Source organism: Myodes glareolus, chromosome 5, assembly GCF_982192425.1.
Source record: "Myodes glareolus chromosome 5, mMyoGla1.1, whole genome shotgun sequence".
In the NCBI taxonomy this organism is placed as follows: Eukaryota; Metazoa; Chordata; class Mammalia; order Rodentia; family Cricetidae; genus Myodes; species Myodes glareolus.
Window position 1 is genome coordinate 100,864,070 of NC_142030.1, and position 22,147 is coordinate 100,886,216.

Below are 22,147 nucleotides of genomic sequence, written 5' to 3' on the forward strand. Positions count from 1 at the left end.
GGAGGGGGGAAGCGAAGGAGAGAAAAGGGTAGATCATGGAAGGAAAGGAAGAAAGGGGATAGGGGAAAAGAAGCAAATAGAAAAAGGAAATGGAAGGAAGAAGAAATGAAGGATAGATGGAAGTGGAAAGAATGATAATTGAATAGAGTCCATACATAGCTATCAAAGCATAATGCATGTTATCTTTTAGAAAGAGTGTGATGATCAAGTTGGTGCTGTGCTTTGAGTAGTTGTCTAAGTATGCAGAAGTCCTGGGTTTGGTGTTTAGCACCACATAAACCAAGCATAATTATGCACAACCTATTATCCTAGCAGCCAGGAGGTGGAGATGTCCTACACACACAAAACATAGAAGAGTGGCATTCAATGATGGCCAAAGTAAGAGTCCTTTATTTACTTCTAGTCAAGAGCTGCCACATTCAAAAATGACTCTGAGCTTGAAGATAGCAGGATAGGCTTCATAAGGCCCCACAAGGAGCAGGCCTGGTGGCAGAAGTTTCTTATAATAATGACCAAGATCAAAAACACTGATTACAGCTTATGCTGGAGAGGTTGTGTGGAAAAGGGAACACTTCTGCATTGTTGGTGGAAATACAAGCTGGTACAGCCCCTTTGGATGTCAGTGTGGTAATTTCTCAGAAAATTAGAAAACAACCTTCCTCACAAACCCAGTAATACCACTTTTGAGGATATATCCAAAAGATGCTCAATCGTGCCACAAGGACATGTGCTCAACTATGTTCACAGCAACATTGCTTGCCGTAGCCAGAAACTGGAAATAATTTAAATGCCCCTTGACCAAAGAATGGATAAGGAAAATGTGATATATTTACACAATTGAGTACTACACAGCAGAAAAACATAACAACATCTTGAATTTTTCAGGAAAATGGATGGAGCTAGAAGACATTATTTTGAGTGAGGTAACCCAGACCCAGAAAGACAATTATCACATGTACTCACTCATAGGTGGTTTTTTAAACATAAAATAAAGAAAACCAGCCTACAAACCACAATCCCAGAGAACTTTGACAACAATGAGGACCCTAAGAGAGACTTACATAGATCTAATCTACATGGGAAGTAGAAAAAGACAAGATCCCTTGAGTAAATTGGGAGCATGGGGACCTTAGGGGAGGGTTGAAAGGGGAGGGGAAAGGCAGGGAGGGGAGCAGAGAAAAATGTAGAGCTCAATAAAAGTCAATTTAAAAAAACAATGGTTCATCGATCTAGTTCTAGGACCCACACCATTCTCACTTGTCTTTCCAGTGTTGAGGTGTGGGTTTGTATGGGTTTGCTGTCTGTTTAAAAGGCTGCACATGATATCAGCAACAATTATCTTGGCCAGAAATTAGAACTCTGAGCATTGGCATGTGAGAGGTTCTTACTATTGGAAGGTAAGTAATAAGTTTAATTTAAAATTCTGGGTGATTAACTATTCACTTATGCTAGACTATTATCCCTTCTTTATTTTGCTCTTTTGCTTAAATCACCAGCCTATGTCCTGACATATGATGAATAGTTGCCATCTATATGAACACACATCCACTAATCTTTATAATGTCCCATGGGCTATAATTATACTAAAATTATCCATACTAGTGCAGGTATTATAGTAAAGCTATATTAGAAGTCTACTATTACTTGAGTCTGTATATATATTTTTAAATAAAAATGAGTAGTTAAGAAAATGGTGATTATTCCAAGGCTCTAGGGGCAAAATATGAGTTACTAAATTTATTCAGAGAATATTTCCCATGTCCCCAAAGCAGATGTGAGGCAATGAGTAAATCAATCATGGAGGATTACCATTAACCAACATTTTAATGGCCTTCACTGTAATAAATTGCCATGATTAACCCAGACATAATTTCTGCTGCATACATGTGTAATCCAGATAAATGAGATCTTGGAAAGATACAGTAAAACAAAAGCAGTACTAAAATGAGGAGGTACTTTCATATTTTATTAAGGCAATTTATCAGGGCTTTTTTTGAGTGGGCTCATAGGAGTGTCATTCATGGACAGTATCTCTGGGCCTAAGGTCCCACCGAAATCTCCTAACCCTCACCCCAAAAGGAAATCTTCATGTTTCATCAACCTTTTATTAAAATGATATCTATTTGGACACTTAAGATAAAAATAACCACAACATGAAGCTTCAAGTCTCTGAATTTATGGTATGATGTGTGCATGCATGTGCGCATGTCTAAGGACCTACATGGAGAGACTAGAGGCCAGTGCTGGGTGCTTTTCTTTATTTCTCTTTGCAATATATTGAGAGACAGGATCCCTTATGCTTGCCTATAATTCATGTATTTAGTAAGAATGCCTGCTCAGCAAATCCAGGATATCCCCATGAATGTGGTTTCTCACTGTGGCTACTAAAAACCTACACAGTGGATTCTGGGACAAAGATTTAGCTCCTCACACTTGTGTAGCAAGGACTTACACATAGAGCCATATCGCCATGCCTTCTAGTTTCTTTTTTTTTTCATTGATTCCTGTATTAGGTCATTCAATACTACAAGAGTACATTTACATTTTTGTAATACATGCCATAATGTCTTCAATATTTATCAATGATATATAAGTCATAAATCTGAACAGAATAAACTGATGTTCTGTGTGGTGGACTATAACAGCCTCAATAGGGAATCAAGGTCAAGCTTAATCTGTATGAAGGACAACAGAGGGGCCCAGAAAATTGTTCAGAGTTTAGAGGTTCCAAGCTTGACCACCTGAATTTGAGGCCTGGAATACATATGATGGAAAGAGAGAACTGACTCCTACCATTTATAATCTGATCTTCACTTTTGGAACATAGCACATGTGTACAAATATAATTTTTAAAGACGACTTGAGATCATCATAGAATTGCATCCAGGGAAGTCTAAACAGTCTGTGGAAACCCTCAATAAGTGGATAAAGAAAACATAAATCTGAAGTAGGGTGCAGTTCTGATGGATCTAGAACCTACATTCACAATAAAAATGTTCAGTGGTAGCACTAGATCTAGTGAGTTGAAGCATAGCTGAATTCTAACAGATGAGCTATTTGCATTTCCAAAGCATAATTCCAAGGGCACATGTATGAGAAGATGCAGTCAGAGGTTCCATCAAGTGTTTAATCATAACATCAATTTGTATTGCTGGTCAATAATTCAAAGGATACACTGTAAGGGTCTCATTGACCAAAACCTAAATAATTGGAAAATTTTGGCTGATTATCTCTGTCAAATGTCACACCTGAGCCCTTTACTCACAGATACACACTGAAGCAAGGTTAGGGAGTGTGCGCAAAAGGCATGATGTTGGTCCTCCTCGTATGCTAATGTTTCTTACTGTGCTTCATGAGATTTTATGCCCTGATCATATTTTGATTTGCTGAAGATTCAATAATAGCATCTTATTTCTTTAATAAAAATGGGTACTTGGGGTTCTGGTTGGCTGCCTTCCTTTCTCCTTCTACCTTCTATCCCTATCTCCCTTCATTTCTTTTTTCTTCCCTCCCTTTCTTTCTCCATCACTTCCTCCCTCTGTTCTTCCTTCACCTTCACTTGCATCCCCTACTTCCCCTCCCTCTTTCTCCTTCCTCTTCTTTTTCCTTCCTTCCCCTCTTTCCATCCATCCATATCTTCTTTCTGTCTTTCCTTGCTCCTACTTTCTCTCATCCTCCTCTTTCTTGCTTGCTCTCCTTTTTTTAATTTTTTTAATTTTTTTAACATATTTTACCCCCTTTCTTGTCTTTTCTTGATAGGCTCTATAGATACCTTTTTGCTTGTACTGGTTTATTCCTCTATATCTCCAAACTCCTGTGAAGCTCTTTTGATGACTTTAATTAAATAATGACATCTTAGTTTGTTTCTTATTTGTCTAAGTATTTGTGGTGATCTGAAAGAAAATGCTTCCCAAAGGTCAAGGCATTACTGGGATGTATGGCTTTGTTGGAAGAAGTGTGGTGGCGGGCTTCGAGGTCTCTTTTGTTTATGTTTTGCTGAGTGTCACAGAACACTTCCTGTTCTCTGCTATTTCTCCAGTAAAGTGTCTGCCTACACACTGTCATTTCCCACCATGGACCTCTGAACTATAAGCCACTGCCTGAATTATTTATTTATATATATAATTGTTGTGAAGGTCACGGTGTCTCTCCACAGCAAAAGAAACCCTAACTAAGACAGCGTATAAAAGATTTCTTACCAGAAATCATCACATATTTATTTACTTTTGAGATAGAGTTTCTCTAAGAGGCTGAAACTGGCTTCGAATTACTATATACCCTAGGCTTGCTTCAAACTCAGAATCCTCCTTTTTCTGTTCCCAGCATGCTGGGATAATGGGCGTGTATATCTCTCCAAGACTCTATTGTGACTTTGGAATGGACTTTCTAGCGCATAAGTATATGGCAGCTAACTTTGAAGTGTATGTTACATGTTCACAGAGCTTTTTTGTATAAATTCTGGGTTCTGTTCTATCTTGTCCCTCCAAGGAAGTTGTGATTCTAACTTTGGCATTTGCTGCATCAGCCAGGATTCAGTGACAGCCTCTATACATGTACCAGTTTCTGTGGAATGTCCAGAAATCTCTAAGGAACGTGATATAAATTTGTATACCAACTCAATGTTTCTGTTTCCTCAGACTGTATTTTTTTGTATGTTCTGGTTGGTAACTTTTCTTATTCTGAAGTTATTCAGCTACTTATTATGACCAGAAGTCTTTCTTTTAGCCTGTATATGTTGGCATGATAACTTCTCTAAGAGTAAATCATAATTCTATATTAGTCTCTATTAGACAGGGTTCTCTGGAGTAACAGAAGTGACGGGGCAATTATGTATCATAGAAGGTTTGTCAGACCAGCTTACACACTAAGAATTATATTGTTGAACATTAACTATCTATACACTGGAAAGGCTGAGAATTTAGTACCTGCTCATTTGTAAATCTGGATGCATCAGTAATCTTAAGCCTGGAAAGCCATTTATCTTTAGTCCACACTGGAAGGCAAATGCTAACTTGGTACCATGTCAGCAAGGATGGCAGCTGCATACAGCAGAGTCCATTCACTCACCAGCGAGGAGCAATGGTGTTTAAACAACTGTACCTGGGATTTTCCCCTCAGAATACTTTCCATCTGGACCATGGCTGGAGTGATCAGATCTCTAATACCTTCCAGATCCAATCATTATTAATCAATGTATAATTCAAAGGTTGTTTTTTTGTCAAAATTTGCTATATTATTTTATTTGTATGTGCGGTGTCAGGGAGGCCCTAGGACTATGGCACACATATGGAGGTCGGGCAACTTGAGGAGTCAGTTCTTTCTTCCACAGAACAGGTCCTGAGGATGTGGTCACAACTCAGGGTATCAGACACCTTAACCTGCAGAGATTTCTCACTGCAGCTGCCTGGCAAGTTTGAATGTCCATTCAGAACACCCATACTTATTACAGTTTCCAAAACTCTGGTGTTTTATTCAGAATTTTAGGGTTGTTAAGCTTGAGGATAGATCTTATAGAAGCTTATTCTCACTCTAAAATGCACAAAATTCATATTCAATAACTTTTAAGATAACTAAAATGACAATATAATAACCCTCTCTGAATGATAAATATTTTAAGACATTCTATCAGATGAATTGAAATACATTTTGACAAGGAACAATAGCTTCCATTCCTTCCTGAAACTCTCATCTATGTATCAGTCCTTTTTAATGTGGTATTTGATTTCTGTGAATGTATTAAGAAAGCACAGGACCAGAATTTTCAGGTCATTTGTTCTTATGCATCTCGTCAGGGAGGAGATTTCAGCTTGATTGCCTCTGAAGCACAGCTCATTCACATTTAATTGTCTTAAGAAGAAGACCCTTCTGACATTAATCCACAAAGCTGAGTGTGTCATTTGTAAGGGAAGCCAACTCTGAAGCTGACATTTCTTTTGTATCAATGAGATCTCAGCAGCAGATGAACCACAAATGGCAAATTATGCAAAGTAAAAGTTTAATTTTGAGGGAAGCTTCAGGTGGGTATTTCTGTTTGATTAATAATCTATAAGGAGATAACAGCTAACTAAAATTTGCACAAAATCATAACCACTGTTGAAAAACTCTTGCCATGAACAAATGACATCCATTGAATGCCCCTCCCTCATCATCTGCGCTAGCCAGCTAGCATAGTCAGCTCCCAGATGAATTAGCTTTTGCAGAATTAATGGACAGAGAGTTGAGAAACAATAAAAGCTTTATTTTAACTATGCTATTTATACCCAGCTTGGGCATTTATCTTTTCCAAATGCTTTATAGGTCTTTATGAGGCTGAAATTATTTTTCAGTTTTGTTCCAGTTACATATGCAAAAGACAAAACAATCAGAATCATCAAACTCTGGCTGAGACTTTCTATGAGAGTTATAATTTTTCAAGAAACCAACTTAATGTATTCAGGAGAATTGATATCAGAATTTTTTCAAGTAAATGATTCTCAATTTTTCTAAAATTTTGGTTTCAAAATATTATCCAGTTTTACTAAGATTGGGATTGGGATGTTTCTCAGGTGGTAGAGAACTTGCTTAGCATAAGAAGCCTCATGTTGAATAAGCAGCATGGCATATATGAGTGTGAATATAGGAGCCTGAGTGTTAGCTCTCCATAGTGAAGCCAAGGGCATTAGAATTTCAAGGTCATCCTTGGCTTTATAATGAGTTATTGTTTGAAGGCTGATGGCCTGGGATTTATGAAAATTTGTTCCAAGAAGTAAAAAAAAAAACAAGCAATAAGGAACAGAAAGACAAAAAGATAACTTTTCCAGACTTGAATCTTTTGGAGGTATAATGAGTTTTTAAGAAAACACAACTTTTTCTATAGTAGCAACATGAACACCAACTACTCAAGTGTAAACAAATAACTGGAACTCTGCCTTGCACATTAAATGCTCTCAAGTATTGGATATAATATTTTGAATTCTAATGTGAACAGATACTTCAGTCCATGATCATCTTGTCTCAAATGAAGCTGATCTCATCTGATTGCGGAAGCAAAGCAGTGCTGGAGCTGGTTAGTACTTTGGATGAGACAAATACTTTAAACATATTGCTAGTAATGCTGATTGTACCTTGAAAAGGCCATTTGGTCAAATGTCTACCCATTAAAAAGAATGGAAGAAAGAGAGGATTGATTATTTGCCCTGATAAGCATTAGAAGGTTATGTAGTTGTGAGTTTTTAAAAGTTGTACAACACTCATAAACCATGCAGAGTCAAGTCTCTCTTCCTTCAATTGCAGCATTAAAAATGTTGTGTATAATGAGAAAAGGTGATGGTGAAAGGCTCAGCCCTTAGTGTAAAACATTTAGCTCCCTTTCCAGGGAACAGGGAGCATTGAGGAAAAGAGGTAAGAAAAAATATATAAGCAGAGGGTGGTGAGTTATGCAATAAAAAGATGTTTTTAGGACATGTCATGAAGTCATCTGCATAAAACATTCACAATATTTGACCCTACAACATTTCAGCATGGATAGGGAAGGGACCATGAAACCTCACCCCCTCTCTGAGAGTAAATCAGCAACTAATGCTTATTGGGAAGGGACATTTTTTTTTCTTTGGTGGTGTTACCACTGATAGATTTTTTTTTTTGCTCTAAATAATTCCCTCTCACCTGTGCTAAAGGTAGAACTCCATGAAATGCAATTAGCCATACACAGACAGATATGAAAGTAGGGGAAGAGAAGGAGCTGTTGAAAAGAAGGCTTCCATCAAGAGAAGAGAAGGTTGGCAGATGGGATTTGGGGAGTGAAATGCCTAAAATGTATTGTATACATGCATGAAACTGTTCAACAATAAAGTGATTAAAAGTACATGAGAATATTTATTTCACACATACAATATTTATATTTTTATTTTATAAACCATTATAAAAAGCTTTGCAAAAAATCATACACCCGAATTAAGCAGACACAAAATCTACACAACTCAGTGAATTTCTATGCAGTCAGAATAGGTATTTGGAAGAGAAGTTACAGAGCTTCACATTAAATTTTACACTTTCAGTATTGAATTAGTAAAGTGCAGAAAACTGTTTTAAATCACCTCTAAGGTTCATGTTTCCTCTAAAAATTTACTTCTAGAAATAATATCTTTGAATGGGAACAGGAGTGTTATAGTTGTCATACAAATAAACGTTTATCTGGCAACAGGTCAGGGCTGTAAGCAATGTGGTTCTCATGGACAAGTTAACCTACATATGTTTTATACATGTGTGTGCACATTATATGTGTGTGTATATGTGTGCATATGTCTGTGGAGTTGCACATGAGCATGTATGCTTTGCATGTAGAAACCTTATCCTTTGTTACTCTCATCTTATTATTTTGAGCAATGAACACAAAGCTTGCGGATTAGAGCAAACTGGCTGGCCCACCACATAGTTCTCTTGTCTCTTTCTCTCTGCACCAGTGGTGTCACAGGTCTGTACCAATACACCTTGCTTCTAGGGTTCTAGGGATGAAATTCAGGTCTTCATACTTGTATCGCCCCCAGCTTAACAAGTGAACCACCGCCTCAGTTCTTGCATGTTTAGAGAAGTTAGGAAAGCCTTAGCTAAGGTCTTCATTCTGAGAGTTGACTGTTCTTAACAGCAACAAAGCTAAACTTGTAAAATATAGCTCTCCAAGGAATGCGTTCATTTTATAAAATGAAAGCCATTTTAGAACCTATATTTATGATGACCTTATATTAAAATTTAACTCATTACCAAATTCATTTATATTTTATATTTTCTATCTTTACTTGACCATCAGGGGACAAAAAAAATTCATCAGCATCCTGATTAAGTCATTAAATCTTTTGCTTCCTTGCTTTCATTTTGATCTTTTCTTCCATGGAAAATTGCTTATCTTGTAATGCTGAGATTGTATGAATGAAACAATAATTTTCCTCTTAAGCAATACTCTATGCAAGAAAAATACATATCTATCAGTAAGATAGATGTTAGCCTGTTCTCCCATGAGTCACAAGTAGCACAGCCTGGGGACATGCACTGTAGAACTCCAGAGCTTAACAAATGGCTTTAACCAGATCCTTGGTGATACATTCTGAACACTAAAGAAAGCTGGGAATCACTGATTTGAAGTATATTCCACGCTATTTCACTAGAAATAAATGTATAATTTATATCCCAGTAGATTTTGGGTAAAAGATTCAACAGAGTTGAATATTGCTAAGATTTTGATACTCATTGGCATTCTGTGCTCAGAAATTAATATATTTATTATTATAATGTATAAGAGTCATCCTTTTATCTAGAACAGTGATTCTCAACCTTTTCCAATGATGTGACCATATAATACAGTTAAGTCATATTGTGGTGACCTCAAACATAAAATTACTTTGCTGCTTTTTGTAACTTTAATTTTTCACTGTTATGAATTATAATGTAAATATCTGATATACATAATATCTGATATGAGTCCCCCAATGGGTCGTGACCGACAGGTTGAGAGTAGTTAATCTAAATCAACTTGTTAGTTATTAATCATTCCAACATTCTGCTGTTACCTTAATAAACCACCTTGAGAGGCTACCATGGCCCCCGAGAGGGGCTGAAGCTTAGTTCCTGGTGCAGGTGAGATCCCGCCCGAGAAAAGAAGGAAAAGGACACCAGTGAGGTAGCCTCCGAGACCAGGAGGGACCAGAGCTTGAGCTGGAGACCAATTCAGTCAGGACCACGAGATGCAGGTGCTGAAGCAGCTGGGTTCTGTGCAGCCCAAGAAGCGACTGGAGCATGGAGCACTGTCTATCTCAGCGCCCCTTGGAGACTTCAGGCACACATTGCATGTGGGGCGCGGTGGCGACGCCTTCGGGGACACCTCGTTCCTGAGTCGCCACGGGGGCGACCCACCCCCTGAGCCCCACACGCCACCAGTCGGGGCCCCGCATTCTATCCCTCCACCTGCAGTTCCACAGCCCCCTGCACCTGGTCTCCGAGTGCCTTCACCTGCGGACCCGCTGTTGTCCTTTCACCTGGACCTGGGCTCCTCTATGCTAGACGCGGTGCTAGGCGTCATGGACGCCGAGCGTGCGGAAGCAACAGCCACCAAGCCTGTCGGGGACACCCACCCTGGAACGCAGCACCAAAAGGCTCGCTGCGGCTCCAATGCTGACCTCCCACTGGACGACGTCATAGGCCTGTAGTGTCCTGATTCCTGCACCTTCTCGGTCCCGCCCAATAACCCACTTTTGTACACATAAATGGCTGAGGTTTGTGCCAAAAATAAACAAACAAACAAACAAACAAACAAACAAACAAACTACCTTGACCGAAAGCAACTTAGGGGATGAAGGAGTTTGTTTTCTCTTACAATTCAGTGAACTCGAGACAGGAAGCTGAAGGCAGGTCAGTTGACTATCCCATAACAATACCTTCAACCAAAGAATTTACTGGATGTGTGATTCACCTCTGCATGCCGTGAATATGTTTTATTACTATTGGTTAATAAAGAAGCTGCTTTGGTCTATAGCAGGCAGAATATAGCCAGACTGGAAGAGATTTAGAGAGAGAATAAGTAGAGTCAGAGAGACGCCATGTAGCTGCCAAAGAAGAAAGATGCCCAGAATGTTTCCCGGTAAACCACAATCTTGTGATGATACACAGATTAATAGAAATGGGTTAATTTAAGATGTAAGAGGTAGCTGGGAAGACGCATAAGCCACTGGCCAAACAGTGTTGTAATTAATATAGTTTCTGTGATTATTTGGGTCTGGGTGGCTGGGAACAAACAGTCTCTGTTTATATCTATGCATAGCCAAGGAAGTACAACAGGAAATCATGTAGGGTGCTGCTTGCTGGCTGGTTGGCTGGCTGGCTCCCTCCCAAGTTATTTACTGATACCAGTCTTCTTTGCTATCATAGGACTGCCTGCCCAAGAAGTGGCATGGCCCAAAGTGACCTGAACTTTTACATTACCTAAGTTAATCAAGACTGTCCCTTACAGACATGTCCACAGACTCACATGATAAAGACAATACTTAATTGTGATACCTTTCAGGTGAATCTTGACTGTGTCAAGTTTACAGCTAATTCTATGTATGATACTAATCAATTAATCAAATAGTAACAATGCATGCAAAAATTTACATGCAAATTTTGCCATCTTGCAATTGACTATATTCTTTTACAGTAAAATAAAGAAGTCAGTGTCTGATCCAAAATTCTGTGGTCAAGGTAGAACTTGACATCTTACATTTTCTCCAGTTCATCACAACAGTACCATATTGTGTAAATAATAAACTCACCAAACAAAAGATCCAACTTAAGCTCTGAGAATGGAAGCAACCAGAAAACCATAGAAATAGTCTGTTTTCTCAGCTTTCTAGGCTGTTCTCAGAGTCCAAATATGCAAGTGAAATAGAATGCTGATCTTGTGCCTGTATAATCTTTAAGCATTGCAAAGCTTGATTGGAGAAGTTGATCTCACCCTCCCCTTAGCTTTGTCTTTGTGCTTTTAGACAGCTCTGACTGTATGAGACTAAGTATAGATAGAGGACAGGCAGTAATGAATCGTTTGCCCTTGCTCGGTGCAAAGTGGGTGTTTTGTGTTCTATATATAAATATATGTACAAGAGTGTGTGTGCATGCATAGAGGCTGGAGGTTAGTGTTTGGTGCCTTCCATGATCACTCTCTACCTTTCACATTGAGGGGTCCATCTCTCACTTTTACCCAGAGCTAACTAACTCAGCTAGTCCACCTATCAAGAATGTCCTAAGGGATACCATCTCTGCCTTCCAAACACAGGGGACATAGATGGGCCAGCATGACACAATATTTACTTTTCTAGGGATCCTCATAACTGCATGGCAAATGCTTTGGTTCCTATTTTTAAGGTTCATTTTATATACACTAAGTCTTATTTTTTTTTTCCATTCAAATATTTACACTTCCTTCTCTCCTCCCAATCCTCTCCCACTCCCCCACACCCCCTCCTCCTTCTCCCACCCTGCTTGAGAGAGATCAGGGAACCCTGCTCTGTGGGAAGTCCAAGGCCCTCCCCCTACATCTTGGCCTAGGAAGCTGTGCATCTATATAGACTAGGGTCCTCAAAAGCCAGAACATGCTGTAAGAACAAGTCCCAGTGCCTTCAACAATGGCTTCTCAGTCAGCCCCCATTGTCAGTCACAATCAGAGAGTCTGATTTGATCACATGTGCATTCAGGCCTGGTCCAGCTGTATTTGGTGAACTCCCATTAGAATAGGCACACTGCCTCAGTTGGTGGACCAACCCCTCGCGGTCCTGACTTCCTTGCTCGTCTTCTCCCTCTTTCTGCCTTTCAACTGGATCTTGGGAGCTCAGTCCATTGCTCTGATGAGGGTCTCTGTCTCTATCTCCATCTGTCACCAGAGGAAGATTCTATGGTGATATTCGAGATAATCATCAGTGTGATAGTGGGGCAAGGACAGTTCAGGCACCCTCTCCTCTGCTGTCTAAGGACCTAGCTGGGGACATCTTATTTTTTTAATGAGTTTTAGAACAGTGTTTTTTTTTTTATCAAAATTTGAGTGTGGGAACCAATTTGATCCACTTCTGAGATACAGATAAATGGGAAATATATTTATCTTCAAGGTAAAGATTTTCCGTGGTGAATTTTTAAATGAGGGATCACATATGAAGTAACAATCTCTGCAGAGCACATCCTTGGTTCAGAGTGCTTTATTCAAAACCTACAGATAAGTGAACCCCAAGATGTTTGCTCCATCAGGAAGACAGGAATCCCACTAAAGCCCAAACATATACATGCATTATAAATACTCCTCTTATTAAAGGAGAGGAATGCATCTTAGATGAATGGAGAAATATCAAAATGAAGACTAGGTCACCCTGGATGAATTTCCCTTCTGGAGATTTTATCTGCAAACACTAACTTTGGAGACAGTCCCATCTTCCAAAATATACAGAGTCCATCTTGAGCAAATAGGAGCACTGTGAGTTGGTGGCAGGTTGTAAGGTGAATGACTTATTACTTACTTATCTTTTTGCTATGACAAAATACCTGATTGAGGCAAATAGAGTAAGGAAGGTCCATCATGATGGGAACACCTTGGTGGCAGGAGCTTGAGTCAGCTCATCATACCGTGTCCATAATCAGGAGGCCGAGCAAGATAAATGCAAGTGTTAACTCATCTTTTCTTTTTCATTCAGTATAGGACCACAATCTGTGAGATGGCGCCCCCCCCCGATTTAGGGGGGATATTTCCTAGTTAATTAATTCAATCTAGACTCTCCACCAAAGACGTATCTAGAGGGATGACTTGTTTGTGATTCTAGATCCTGTCAAGTTGACTATCAGTATTAATCACAACAAATGATGACCCCTGGTTGTCCAGGTCCCCTTCCTAAAATGGTGATATTCAACTCTGCTTTCTGTATCTTTTCCTCTAGTCTTCGCTGTTCAGTCCTCAGAAATCTTAGTAAAACAGTGAAACTATAGCTTATGAAGAAATTATCCGCTGCTGACTTGGGGTCAAGTTGTCTTGGTCTGTATTGATGTCTCAGTTATTATTATTTTTTTGTAAGTATGAGGACCTGAGTTCCATTCTTTTGATCTATGTTTTTTTCTTTTTAAAATGGGTATGGTGGCATGTTCTTGTAATCCCAGTACTTAAGGGATCTAGATAGGAGGATCTCTGGGGTTCATGGGCTAGCACACATGTTTATGACTATCAGCACACATACACGCACACATGCACACACACACACACGTGCAGAGAGAGAGTGGAGGGGGAGAGAAGGAAGGGAGGGATGGAGGGAGGAAGAGAGGAAAAGAGGAAGGGAAAGGGAGAAAGCCTGACAGCCTTTCTCACAGTTGATCTTTTGTAAAGCCACAAACCAGAGGACAATTTGCAGGGCTTGGTTCTTTCCTTCCACAGTGTGAGACCCTGGAAGCAAACTTAGTTAATCATGCTATCTGTCAAGTGATGAGACATTTTGCGAGCTCTCGTTTGATTTTTTTTGTACTCACTAAGTAGCTATTTCTTTCTTGCTGTATTATAAAACCTCTGCACAAAATATTTGTAGTAACCTAAGCCTCAAAATATCTAATTTCATTTGTTATATATAATAGAAAAAAGTCTTGGATCACTTCAGTTTATTATAAAAAATATTAATTGTTATTAACTTTTAGCAACATTTACTTTTTAATTTTAGAGTGTTTATTATAACTTAATAGATGACTTCATGGTCCACTCTTTTATAACCTACTGGTAAAGAAGAGTTAGATAGAGGGAATTCTGATCTCAAAATACAAGGTGAGACTGGCTTCATGACAATGAACTCAAAGAAAGATCTTTTTGTTCTTTTTTTTTTTTTGTCAGAACTAGGTCATGAGGTATTTTTGGAAATCAAGCACTTGAGTAATCCAGGGAAAGAGCAAAGTTTGAGTGCACTAACCACATGTGATATCAAAAATTTTACAATTTATGGGTAATAAGAGGCATTGTATTTGCACTATTTTTCTCAATTTGAAGATATTAGCAAATTATTTTGCCTTAACTTTTCTGAGATTACACCTCTTCTGAGCAAGAATGTGAAAGTCCGTGTTTCTCTCTTTCTGAAGGAATCACAGCATGAGCAGCTGTGCCACCGCCCTCATCACACAGTCCTGAAGTGAGAGTAAAGCTTAAACAGAGGGCCCAAGGAGTCTTTGTCAAAGCTCTAATAGAAAACGAGCTGGCATGGTTATTCTGCATGTTACCTCATTTGCTGACAATCGAATTCTCAAATTATTGATTTAGAGCTTCTTTTAGTTTTTTGCATGTCTTTATTTAGCCTTTCAAAAGTAAAGTATTACTCTATATTTGCCTCATAATTTAAATAATTTTGCCTAAGAACTAAAATTTCTGATCTATCTTATTTTTATTTTTATTGAAAGTAAAATCCCAATTTTCGTAGAAAAAAAAAGTCTTACAATTCCAAAGGGGAACATCTAGTGTTAGATATTCACCTAGCTGATTTTAAGCTATGTTTCATTGGTATTTCTTTTGAATTTGCATAGCAAATAATGCTTTTCAAAGATTTATAATTGTTTCTAAAATTGGTGGTATATGTCTATAATTTTAGCACTCCAGGGTCTAAGACAGGAGGATCATAGGTTCTAGGTCAATATGAGAAACATAGTAAGACATTACAAAAGTTAAAAATTATATTCAGTAACATCTCAAGAATTCTCTATTTAAATGAAAATATTAAACTTTACATCAAGAGAAGAAAAGAGCAGTAGAACAGTTAGAAAAGAGAGTTAGAACAGATTGTGGGAGAAATATTCTCTGCTCTCATCTGTTTCCAACTTGCAGAGCTTATCTCTGAATATTGATTAATGTTTAAAGTGATTTTCTTGCTTTGCTTTTTAGAGTTTATTCACTGAGCATAGCAGTAGATCACAGCTATTTGTCCAGACTTGACAAAGGCTCTCCCAAACACCCTGATGGACTAGGTTCAGATGAATCTGAGTCCTGTTTTTGTATCGGAAGCTGGGCTGTGGTACTGACTAGGTCAATTCTTGCTGCAAGAAAGTCAGAATTTTCCAGTGTTTGTTTTTGTTTTTGTTTTTTTACTCTCTGTTCTCAAGGAGAACCCTCTTACCAGCTTAGGAACAGGGACAAGCCCTCCCACAACAGCAGCAAGAAAACTCCATTCTCATTTTCTAGACCATAACAATGCTTGTCTTTGCCACATCACGAGGTAAGAAGTGATGAACATTTCAAGAAAGGGGAGAATGAGGACTTTCATGTCTCTTCCTCTGCAAGATTATAGCCATTCAAGTGTCCTTGACCATCTCAGATGGGGATTGCTATCAAGTGGTCTGTCATTCCAGATATGACATGGTAGAGTTAAAAGAGGGTTCTAAGGAGAAAAATAGACAATGAAAATCTAGGCCCAGGGAGACACTCAGTCAGTATCGTGCTTGCTTTGCGCACGAGTTCTTGCTTGATCTCCAGAAAGCCATGTCTTAAAGACCAAGTATCTGACTCCAGTCTGACACTCCTGGTCTGAAGCATCAGAGCATAAGGTAACTGCTATAGATCCAAAAAAGAAGTTTAGGAAGAGTGTGTTACTGCTGATGGAATCAAAGTGGCACTAAGCGTAAGGATGTAATTAATGACCCAAGATGGATAATATTTATTAAGTTATTAAAATTGAAATTTTGGGAGATGGTGAGATGACTCTGTCGTTAACAGTACTTGCTGCTCTGGCACAGAATTTAAGTTTAGTTCTCAGCCCTAACAAACCGGTAACTCAAGATCCAAGAGTCTAACCTACTCTTCTGCCTCCATGAGCAATTGGATCTATACGTGCCCCCTTGTAAATAAAAGTAAAAAGTGTAAAATAAATAAATAAAAGTAGATGTGAAATTATGAATGTTGATTTATGGTTGAAGAATCTGTACCTGTACTTGTACAGGTGGATGAGAATGACAAGAAAGTCTTTGGTCAGAATGTAAGCGCTGGCTCTTCCTCTCCATTCAATAATGAAAATGCAAGAGTTTAAATACCAAATGATGTTTGCTAGTTATAAGTTGATTAAAGATTATTTAGAATTAGTACTGTAAACTGACTTTAAGAATTAACTATCATACAGGTTTTCTGTGTTCGGACTACACCAAGGGCTTACATGTGTGAAATGATAACCTTCAAGGAATTCTAGTGAATATGTAAGTCAGTTACTGAGGCATCGGTGGTCACAGAGGTTTTAGTGATATCTGAGAGACGACTTTGAAAATATACTCTCCTGATAAATGACAAAGGACTTTTGACTGTAGGCAAAAGACCTCAGTTTATTTTTGGTGAATAAGACCAATGTTAACTCACAGTAAGAGTTTCAAGAAAGCTTAAAAGAGAGAAACGCCTCTTGTGTTTACTTTCTGAAATCACAATATGCTGTAATTTTCTGAGATTAGCCCTAAGCATCATGGGAGACATGAATAAGAACACTCAGAGCAGAGGTCCATGAGAATATGTTGAATGCTATCAACCATATGCTCTATGTGTGTGCACATGTATGTATTAATATGTGCATATGTATTTTCATATTTAACGTATAGTCACCCCTACAGCAAACCTTAGTGACAGATGAAAAGTTACAAGGTCAAGCTCATTAGTCCTTTAAAAATAGCCTGATTTGTTATTGTCTCTTTGAAGGGAGCTACATATCCAGCACCATCTCCTGTAACATGGATATAGATTTGCTGCATTGTCTCGTTTTGTTATTATTGACAGAACTCTTGATTTACTCCAGTGAATTAAGTGCCTTTTCTGTGTCTGCTGTTGGCAGGCAGACTGCTGGCATGATCCATTGCATGCACAAGAGTGAGTACTTGCAATTAGCTTCTTTGTATTGATATATTTAAGAGAACTGCAAATGCCAAATGGCCAGAAAAGAAAGAAAACCAGAAACTGAGAGAAGGGGGAAGAGAGAACATAATATTCAAGGTGAACATTTTTAGAAACAATCCTCCTCCACAGTAGAGTATTGATAGTCCTACACTGGGCAGGAAATTAATCCCCACACTTGATAATGGCTGGAAACTGGGATGTCAAGACTGAGGTCTTCCCTTGCATATCTGTATCATAACAGATTGGTTTATTTAGCATTCTCAAAGGAGACAGGAAATAGAATTTTAGCAAAACCTGGGCTGTGTGACTAATATTCTCGAATTGTAGTGCATAGAACAATCTCATGCAGGAAATGAAAAGAGGAAAAACCAGCCAGGATCCTAACTTTTCAGTGGGCTAGTGAAATGTGCAATAATAGAAAATGGATCACTTTCAGACTGACACTCTGCACATTAGAGGAAAACCATATTTTCCTCCTGAATATATTATTTGGGAACACATTTCAAAAATCCTATCTTCATCTAGGCAATGAACATTTTTTAATGGTAAATTAATGTCTTCAAGGGGACAAACCCCACAAACATGAGGAGATGTACTATGATAGTGGTTGTGTCTTTGTAAACATGCCTTCAATGTTTGATTCTGAGATATTTTGCTGTATATACAGCCTTAAAAATCTTTTGCAATTAAAAAGTATTTCTTCACAATTTCACACATTTAAAATGTATTTATATAATATCCTCCATACCTCTAATTCCTCCCAGATTCCTCACTTCTACATCCTACTTTGGAGCCATCATTGTCATAGCCCCTGTCATCTTCTGATCCTGATTGTTTCTCTTCTTTTATTCTTCATGGAGTCTAGTTAGTGCTGACCACGTGTGTTTATTATAGAGTGCCATCCTCTAGGCAATGGACGGCTCAACATGGGGCACACCACCAAAGGAAACTGACGTTACTTTCTCCAGTGGCCAATGACTGTCCATTGTTCCTTGACTAAAGAGGGAACGTCATGAACTTCCTCCTTCTCTGTGCTGGAGTGTGAGGCTTGGTCTTGTGCCGGTCACAGCTGACTCATGGCCTTCTAATAATAGTATTTATTGAATGTCTATCCCAGGGATTGACTATAAAGCTGAGCTTTGGTTCACTTCTTCAAACGAAACTCCTTTATAAAACCAAACTTTTCTAGTACACACACACAAACACATACACACACACAAAAGTGTATATACTCACCAAATGGCCTCTGACTTTTCATCTACTTGGTGTCACTAAGAAGAGAATTTTGTATGACTGAGGAGATCTAAAGTTAAAATTAAAACTTGTTGCTCAAGCCATATTATGAGAGAGATATCACCCATAAGTATTTATTTGAGAGTCACAAGGACAGTTTTGTACTGTCAGTTCCAAGAATTACTCATGGCTGAGTGTGATCTGGTCATGACTGATTCTCTATGTTGTATAATGTTCATGGTGATTCAAAGAATGTGCTTCCATGTAGCAGCTCATCCTTCCCATATTCTGTCTTCTTCATCCCAATCCCACGACCCAGGACTTCATCTTCAGTCATTTCCTAAGAACTTGAAGAAGAAGAAGAAGAAGAAAGAGAAGAAAGAAGAAGAGGAAGAGAAAGAGGAAGAAGAAGAGGAAGAAGAAGAAGAAGAAGAAGAAGAAGAAGAAGAAGAAGAAGAAGAAGAAGAAGAAGAAGAAGAAGAAGAAGAAGAAGAAGAAGAAGAAGAAGAAGAAGAAGACCCTGCTAAACTGGATTAATCCTGGTAGCTCAGGATGCTACCCTGAGCATATTTTGCATTTCAAGACAATCATCTCAATGTTTCTCCATGAAATCAAACCCAAGTCTTGCATTTGCACAAAAGCTTTGCAAGCGATCCCCAGGAACAATCTCTTTGTTCCTCCCCTGCTCTGATACAATGGTCTGCAGAAGCAGCTCAGCAGAGGAAAGGCTTATTTGGACATCAGCTCAAGGTAGCATTCATATTAATATGAAGGTCCTGGCTGTGAGATCTTGAGGCAACTGGTTTAATCAAACCTACAGTCAGAAACTAGAATGATGAATACTTATATTCAGCTCATTTTCTCTTTTTTAAATAGTCCAGGATCCCAGCCCAGGAAATGGTGTCACCCTCTGTGAATAGAACTTCCTTCTTACTTCCTAACCTAATCAAGAGAATCCCTTACAGGCATTCCCAGAAGCCTGCCTCCCAAGTGATTCTTGATCTGAACAAGTTGATAATTGAGATTAAGCATCACAAACCCCTAGAGACAATGTATGTATGACAGGGAATAAAAGGTAAAAATCGATATAATGCTGAGCACATTAGTGTCATGAGTGAGCATAACTTTTTCTATCTGGAAAGCTCTGAGGAACAAATGGTAGAAAGTCCACATGTTAGTGTGAGCCCCATGGCTATGCACTGAAGTAAACAAGATGGACTCAGTGCATGATGGTTAAAACCCATCTCACTGGCACTTGCTGTCAACCACCTGTGTGGACTCTCAGTGATGACAATCAGGGCAGTCTTATGATGGGGCCACACAGGGATTTTAGAATGGAATACAATCCATATATGGTGGGCTTTCAGGAATCACATCTGAAGTTGGAAATAACAATTATAAATTTATTAAAATTATCCATGTGGAGAGTTGTAAATGTGGCTCAGAATGTAAGAGTAATTTCTGTTCTTTCAGGGGAACCTAGAATCAGTTCCCAGCACTCATATCTAGCAGCTCACAGTTACCTATAACTCCAACTCCAGGGAATCCAACACTCTCTTCTGGCCTTCATAGGGCACACATACTTTACCTACACACACAGGTGTGCATGTGCGCGCGCGCGCACACACACACACACACACACACACACACACACACACACACACAAATAAAATAAATAAATAGGAACTGGAGGAATGACTCAACAGTTAAGAGTACTTGGTGCTCTTGGAGAAGAGTTGGGTTCAATTCCAAGCATTAAATTTGAGTGAATCACAGTTGCCTGTAACTCAAGTTCCAAGGTATCTGACACCATCTTCTTCCCTCTTGAGTTATGTGCATGCACATACAGACAAAAACACATATACACAATAAGATTAAATTTAAAAAGTCTATAGAAATTCCCTTTAGGCAACTTTACACTTACAATGTGTTGCATCTGAATCCATAGTTTACAACTCTTAAAATTCTTATTGACAGCATTTGGGTGTGGCAGTCATTCCCAAAGGCGCTGTGTATGCACGTTTTATGGGAGACTATCAAGCATACACTCCCCAGATGTTCTGGCTGCTTAAAACACCTGATACTTTCAACCTAGCCTTGACATCAGTGTGACCAACAGTGAAAACTCTCTGAACATGAGCATATTATAAGGCATAGAAGTTTCATTTGGCAAATACAAGAAGCACATATAAAGGCTCTCAGCATCCAGAGGGCAAGTCCCCTAAATTCTCAAAAGGACAGAAGGCATCTCTTTGAGAGAGGTCATGTCAGAAATATTTTCTAACTAAAGGTAATAAATGGTAGATACATAAAGACATGGTTATGTAATTATGTAAGCAATTATGTAAACAGTGTTTGCATAATTGAGGAAATGAAATTATTTTATAGGATAGTCACACAGCTTTCTTAAATATTTGGTACCCATTCTTATGTGTCTCACAGCACAAGTAAATCAATCAATTTAATATTACTACAAATAAGCATGAATGATCAAACTAAACACATAGGCACACACAGAAACAAAGCACACAGACACATGTACACAGATATGACAACATGCAAAGAACACATACATAAACATGTGAATTCTTAAGAAAATATAAAGTTGGACATACGTTGCTGTTGTTAGCCATAAAGTTGAGATGAGGATGACTTTTAGTCTCACAAACAAAGCACTTGCGTATTGGAGTAGCTTCCCTTTGCCTGCAAGTACATTTGGAGCATTTGGAGCTTCCAAGTGGATGAGGGGGTAACCATAATTTGCATAGATTCTTCAGTTTCTAGAATCTGGCTGAGAAGGTTGGTAAGGTGATGAGTGTGATGGGATTCTACTTTCCTTTCTTTTTACTTAATTTTTTATTTATTCTTTGGAAATTTCTTAATTGAGTGTGATGTATTAAGATTCTAACCATCCTACTTCCTGTTTTCCACTCCTCCTCTAAATCTTCACAGCTACATATGGTAATGTTTTATAATCTAGTGAGTCCATCCACAGCCACTCCTAGGCATATGGGTGCAGTACACTATCCACTGGAGCCTGGGCTGCTTGCCTTGAGCCGTGTGGCTGAAGAAAACCCACTCTCAAGTGGGAGCATTTCCATGTCACACGACCACACCTCTCCTGTATTCTCTTCTGCACGTTCTTTTCTTTCTCTTATTAGCATGTTTCCAGAGGCATCATTGATGCTGAAAAAAGGGTAGTCTTCTATGAGATCTGTTAAACTGACTCAGGATGATCAAGTTAGAATGTAGACAAAGATGCTTTGGGAGAATATTAGGGCTAAATTAAAATTTAAAGATAGATTAGAGGTTATCTCACTACCATAAACAAAAAGTTAAAATTAGGTAACTGGGGTTTTCAAATGTAGTATAACTTTTAGGGTATTGGTTTTTTTTCTTTACAAAGAAATAAACCAAGTTAAATAAATTTGGTGGATATTGAAATTTGTGAAACCTACCCAGAACAAAATGCAAATGTAAACGAATAACCATAGGATTATTGCTACGAAGCAGACCATATTTTATGATCCTGTAATTTGGCCC

At 38.5% G+C, this 22,147-nt stretch overlaps 1 protein-coding gene and 1 pseudogene across 2 annotated transcripts in view; both read left to right on the plus strand.

Moving 5' to 3' along the window:
• Dpp10 (dipeptidyl peptidase like 10) overlaps nucleotides 1-22,147 on the plus strand; it is a 723,175-nt gene that overhangs the window by 448,495 nt on the left and 252,533 nt on the right. The gene's annotated exons all lie outside the window — the stretch shown is intronic.
• Nucleotides 9,564-10,266, plus strand: LOC125406735 (cdc42 effector protein 5 pseudogene; annotated as a pseudogene).